This window comes from Octopus bimaculoides, chromosome 21 (assembly GCF_001194135.2).
Source record: "Octopus bimaculoides isolate UCB-OBI-ISO-001 chromosome 21, ASM119413v2, whole genome shotgun sequence".
Taxonomy (NCBI): domain Eukaryota; kingdom Metazoa; phylum Mollusca; class Cephalopoda; order Octopoda; family Octopodidae; genus Octopus; species Octopus bimaculoides.
In genome coordinates, this window is record NC_069001.1 from 25,262,001 (window position 1) to 25,269,214 (window position 7,214).

Consider the following 7,214-nt stretch of genomic DNA (forward strand, 5'->3'; position numbering starts at 1 on the left):
GTACATATATATATATATATATATATATATATATATGGTACCTCGTCTATATGTGTAACCATATTTACGCTTCGCATACTATGGTATTATATGGAATGATATATGCATGCACAAATGCATAAGTATGTATTCATATATTCACAGACACACATGAATACAGATGTATATACGCAAATGTAATTCTACGTATGCATATAATTATATCTACGAATATCAGTCCCAATGCGTGGCACTTCGGGCAAGCGCTTCTACTAAATCGTCGGGCCGACAAACGCCCTGTGAGTGGATTTGTGCAACTGAAACCCGAGTGTCTTTTGGGTGAGCTGAAAACAGTTTGGACACAAACTTGGCAGACACGCGTCTCATTATCTAATCTTCGTTGATAACGGACTGAACTTCACCGCAATTAAACTGCGCATCCTCCGATACCTCACGGATGGTGATTCGACGATATCTCCTCAGACCTGCACGCATATCTGCGCTGTTTCTCTCAGTACTGCTGGTTGCAGTTCTCCCGGAACGTTCGTCAGTATCGACATTGGACCACTCCGAACCAATCGTTCACAAGTCTGTGGTTCATGCCCTCCTCTTCATACACATTCCGCAACTCTGCGTAGGTCTCTGGGCAGGTATTGCGATGACAACTTTCACTGTCGTAGTCAATACGATGATCGTACCCTACACACCTTCCTTCCAGGTACTGCTGCCAGCTTCGTTACCATGACAACAATCCGGATACTCATTTATTAGACCGCGTAAACATACACACACACATTTATATATATATACACACACAAATACGCACACACATATAAGCACATAGATAGACAGATAGGTAGATAGAAAGATAGACAGACAGTCAGAGAGACAGAAAGACAGACAGATAGATAGATAGATAGATAGATGGATCTTGTATGTTTATACATACATGCGTATGTTTGGTTTCGCGTAAACAGGTTCATTGTTTCGTGTGTAGCGCCCGTGGAACGTTCTCACGGCGTGTTGGTATATTTGAATATTTTGAGAACACGTAAAATAACTTCCATTGCAATAATAATAATTATGCATTGTCAAAGTAAGTTAGCAATGTTTTTGTTTTCCTTTAGACAACAGTTGACAGATAATTCGCAGTCATTTTGCTTTCTTTAAGAATGGGTCGCTTTGTGATTCGTGGCCTGTTGTATCAAGTTGACATAGTTTCACAATCAGTACACTATAAAATTGTTGTTGGTTCTAATTCATTGTTTATTTGTACATTTGCTCTGATCATAGTCCTTTTGTATCCATACGTGTTTCCATCATAACCATCTCGTAATTGTCCTCACATTCACATATCTTTGACTACGTTATCAAATATCCTCTTTTATTGTCTAATTTTATAACGATAGCATGAGAACGTATGATATGAGAAAAGTTTAGCTGTTAACCCTATCAGTTACAGAAACAAAATGTGTGTTTTGTCATTTTTTGCAAATGCAGTTGGTGATGATCTTTGGTATTATGGCATTACATCGAACTGGCAAAGATAGGGTGGGACGCAAGTAGCAGGAAACGAAAGTCTGTTTTCTCAGTTCAATGTTCGATATAATATAAATTCAAACATCTCTTTTCTATTTTCTAACTATGGATTTCATTGTCAAATGGAAAACGCGACAGTTTAAAGACATGAAATATTTTGGCGAAAGCAAATAGTCATACACAATTATAAAAAATTCCTCGCAGAAATTTTCATATTTAAATGAAATGGTAAATTTTGTCAAGCTACTGTACTTCCGTTGACACTGCATGTTTTGTTCAATAGTCTTAGAAATAATGATATAGCATTTCTTTATGATGCGCATTTATCAATATCAAAGAGGACATAACAAACACTGAAGTCCTTCAGGTATTTTATATTGCAACAATAAATAATCCATGATACGGTTTGTTATTGAGGTCATCCAAAAGGTACTTGGCATTATATTTCGTCCAATGATTTATGATATCCAAAAGCATATAAAGCAAACTCATAAATTCGATCTCAATAATCTTAATATCCTCTTACCCGCTTTTCCCCCTCAATATTGGCACATTGATTTCTCACTTATTTTCCTTCCACCTAAACAGCCCCTGTCACAAATCAGTAACAGTGCCCCGCAGAATTAATTTCCTTCTTTTTCTCATCGTTATTTAATGTTACCATTAATACCAAACTTAGGCTTGCTGATATTTCTGGCATTATTATACAACTTCACAAATCGTAAATTTCAGAGTTGATATGAATGGGACGGTGCATAAAATGTTATTACATGTTGCATAAAAAATAGTATAAAAGTGTTTGATTAGGTGTCTGAATAAAGCACTTTATTCTTCATTATCTTAGCCTATGCAAGTTTCGAGAATACACATTCGATGATGCGAGACGGTTATCTGTTAAAAACAAGATACATGTAACCCATCCTCTCCTTGCCATATACGTCGAGTCCTGAAAGCCATCACAATGACTGAAATGCAAGACGAGTACATTGGTTTGTGTCACACACTGTTGATCAATATGCGATATAACCATACTGATTAAAAAACGAGGGCGTGTATCGATAAAGATAAATCGTTGTTTGTACCGTGTACAACGAGAGCTGAAACTATTATTAGCACGTTTCTTCTTAGACGCGAAAAATACTGATTGCTGTAGTGATAGCAAAGGGCGAAAAACGTTTACTATTACGGTTCATTCAAAACACTTGGTTCATTAGCGCATTATTTTGGTGTCCTGTGTCTGATCTGTACTTCTGGTTGAGGAATTGTATGTTTTACAAATAACACACACAGAAATATATCTCTCCTATTTCTCTCTCTTACACATTGGTCAAATTTATTCCCCTCAACTTATAATATTTTTCGTGCATAAGTGAATAATTTTATAGACGTATTTACGTGCTAGTAGCAGCATTTCGGAATTTGCTTAAATCGTATGCATTTAAGGTTTAATTAAGCAGATATGTGATCGTAGATACAGAAAATTAGCATTTTGTACATAAAAGCGCTTCTTGTGTTCTTTCTTGTTAAGGCTATTGATAATCAACCAACTTACCAAAGAAGAATCTCCCCGAACTATCAAGTATAACTCCAAGTGTAAAACGCGAGCATGTACATTATTTATAACAACTAAATATCCATTAATTTGCGCAAAATAATATCAATATTAGTGTCCTGAATTAAGGCGGAGAAAAAGCGTAGCGGCATTCAAATTATGCTGAAGTCGACTTTGCCTTTCATCCTTTCGGGGTCAATGAAATAAATACCAGTTGAGTGCTGGGGTTGCTTTAATCGACTTTCCCCCTTCCCCGAACTTGCTGGCCATGTACAAAATTGGAAAGCATTATTATTGTCCTGAATGATTCTAAAACATTGCATGTTCACTATTAGGTTGCATTTCTCCTTCAACCAGTTCTTCAAGTTTCGCCTTAAATCAATCATCAACACAAATAACATTAGAACGAATATCGGTAAACAACAATATACAACAGTAACAACTGTTCAGTATGTCATCTTGGAATTTAGAAAGTCACTATTATGTTTCATTCACAGAAACAATAAGACACGTGACATAGCGAGATTATGTGAAAACCATTAATTCTCTGAATTTGAAACCTCCCTGGGAATTCGTTTCAGTTTCATTTCTTTGGGATAAAAGTATATTTGCTTTACTCGCACGATAAAGCCATTCACATCCCTTTCATCTGAAGCTAGTGGCAAGAACTAACTTATAATAACAGCTGTTGTTCAAGTAAGATGAAAATATGTAAGAGCACTTTATTCGATAACGTGACCAATATTGTTTTACCTCTTGGGAAAGTAACTTATGTTTTCCCATTATCTCTCGTAATAAATACCTGACGGCTCTGGTGAATTAAAGCCTATAATTATCCTCTGTGTGGATTGCTTAAAAGAACCTTCTTTTTAAAGTAAAAAAGAAATAATTATGAATACAGCGAGTTAGCAGAACATTTAAAAATTCGAATTAACTTACGACATTTTAATCTTTTATATCACCTACGATCAGGTTTCTGAAATTTATCAGGCAGCGATATTAGTTTTCACGACTTCTCATTTATGTAATCCATTCGATGATATTGAATCCACCGAAACAAAATTTCAGCAGTGAAAAAATTGACTTGTACCTGAGTTGATAAACTTACGTTTATTATAATACATACTTTAGTGAGAATTGGATATCGAACAAGATATCGTTACTTCGAATTTTATGTAGAATATGTAATATGTTTTTAGGTATTTCGATTTCTTTCTGTATTTTCTTCTTTGTATCGGGCAATAAAGATTTCCTTTATCTCCAGGTATCCGCATGCTCATCGTTCGTTTGGATTAAACATGATTGTTTAGAATTATTTTATTTACCCCAGGTTATCTCACACAAATGCGTAACATAAAATCACTATTCAGCATCGATTATACAAATTTGTTAAACCTCGTACAAATAACAGTGAGATATACTCCAAAGCACCCAAGAAAGAATAAAAACAGAAACATTGATATTGATAATATATAAAATATATTTGTGATAATTTTTCATTGATCTTTCGGAAGAACCCAGTGGCAAATGTGGTCATAAAAAAATGTTAGATGTAATAAGTTTGAAAATATTACTCGTTTCTATTTAAGTAATGCAAGTACTTATACGAACACCATATCATGGTGAACTGGAAGTCGTTAAAATATCGACGTCACTGCTACTCGATAATTTTCCAAATCACTGCACTCTAATTTCAAATGTTACAAGGAAGTACAAATGTAATCCACGGGTATAATCTCACTGCTTAGCGTATTGGAAAAAATTAGAGGATCAAACACACTGTAACTATTCTAAACAAAACTGACGGTATCAGCTTCATTCCAAGCCGTGGGGTCAGGTGTTCTGTACAGTGTCATGGAGGTTGCTTTCCAAAGTTGAAAACAATATCAAAAATAAATCCTGACTTATATAGTTTAAGATACGCAGAGGACGAAATACGTAATATTTTCGATGTTCATTCCAGAGGATGTGTATTTACTGAGAGGAAGATGCACCATGATATTCAGTCGTCCTCCAACGAATATTGTTCTTTTCGTGTTTTATTTTATTCTTGAACTACATCTTGTAGTTTCTATAATATTTGCCTGTTGGGAGGACACTTAACTGAATACGTGATCAAGAGTGGAAAAAATAAGAAAAAAAATTCAAAAGCTGAAACTGATTTTCATGTGAGTCTAGGTTTCAGCACCACCACGGTAGCCTTGGCTCTATATCCTTTCGGGTTCGATTAAATAAGTACATCTTGAGCACTGGGGTCGATGTTATTGATTACCCCCACAGCAGACCATGTGCCTAGAGAAAAGAAAATGAATTTAGTAGATACCAATAATTATACTGATATTTGCGCTTACGTCTTTCGTGAACATTATATTGTTATATACGTCTTTCTTGAACATTATAGTTTTATATGCGGTTATTATTTTCTAACTGTTACTATAAATTATTTAAGCATGTATTATTAAAATTTTCTCCACGATTTTCCATGTCTAGTTGGATAGAATCTAACCAGTCACGTTTCAAAGTTATGGCATCTGCATCCTATATCTTGTTTTGGATCTTGCATTGTCTCTCTCGTATTACAAGGAATACGCATTTTGATTCAGTTTGTTTTCATAATTGTCTTGTAGTTAAATTATTTGTGGCTTAAAAGTCTTAAGCGACGCAGACTTCATGTCTGGAACAAATAGCATTTTATGCCCACTTAACATGAAATACTTTAACGTAACAATGAAATAACTGCAGAATAGAAGTTTCTCAATGACACTTTCTTATCTTCAGTTTAGTAGTTTTCGCTACACAATTCCACATAGTTTTTATTTAAAGTGCATTTAAATAATTCACCTTTCAGAAGTACTTCATTGATTTTAACGGAATGGAAGAAAATAACTCACAGCAATAAAGAATATTAAGTAACGTTTTTATATCTCTAATAACAAATCCGAACTCTGAAATTTATAAGTTCGCTGTTGACACAAATACACTAGGGTATCAACATTTGAAATAAATAAAGATTCCTATGCCTGTGCCGAGGTTATAGTCCATCACCATTCTATATCTTAAATTCATGGTTACATTCCCAGGTAACTGGTCTTTTGCATAGAGTGATATACAAGGGCGAGCTGGCAGAATCGTTTGCGCGCTGGACGAAATGCTTAGCGGTATTTCACCCGTCGCTGCGTTATGAGTTCAAATTCCGCCGAGGTCGATTTTTGCCTTTCATCATTTCGGGGTTAATACATTAAGTACCTGTGAAATTCTGGGTTCGTTGTAATCGACTATCCCCTCCCCTAAAACTTCGTGTCTTGTGCCTCTAATACAGAGGATTATACATTTGCACATTGACCTGATTACTCACACGATATGTGTGTGTGTGTGTGTGTGTGTGTGTATGTGTGTCTGTCTTTCTTCCTGCCTGTATGTATGTTTGTGTGTGTATGTATATTTGCATGTATATGTGTATAGATAGTAGATGGCGAGAGAGAGAGAAGGAGAGAGCGAGAGAGTTTTGTTAGTATGTAGGTAGGTAGATGCATATTCACATGCACACGGACGTGCATACAATACCATATATGATGTGAGTAACGAATATAACATGATAAATTACTTCCAGTAACACGTTTCTAGACGGAAGTGGCTACTTCAAATCTAAATGGAAAGCCATCACAGATATATTTTCTCTGAATTCCATTCGAAAAGGTTTTTCGCATGCATCCATGCTGATGTCAAACGTATTTGATTTTCAATTAATTTTCACTCTGTTTACAAGCTGAACTAAACAATATAAGATATGATTTTGAAACCAAAACAAAGATGGCTGCTAGCCACTGCTGGATTATATATTATCTACACATATTCATGAATAAGATATGAGTCTATAAAAGGAAACCGTTTAGAGTAGAACTGGAATTGTGGCTGATGCTGCATGTTGACCAGCTGAAACTGTATACGGTCCTTCGAAGACCAGAACAAGATTCTGAATAAATTCAGGACAGCGGCGTCGTTATTGTAACTCAAACAATACGTATATTCGTACATACATGCATTCATATATATATATATATATAGGAGACTGAAATCTATAATTTTTTTTTCCTTCTCCCTCTGTTTATTTTCTCTTATTCCTCTCTGTTGAAGACCGTAGGTT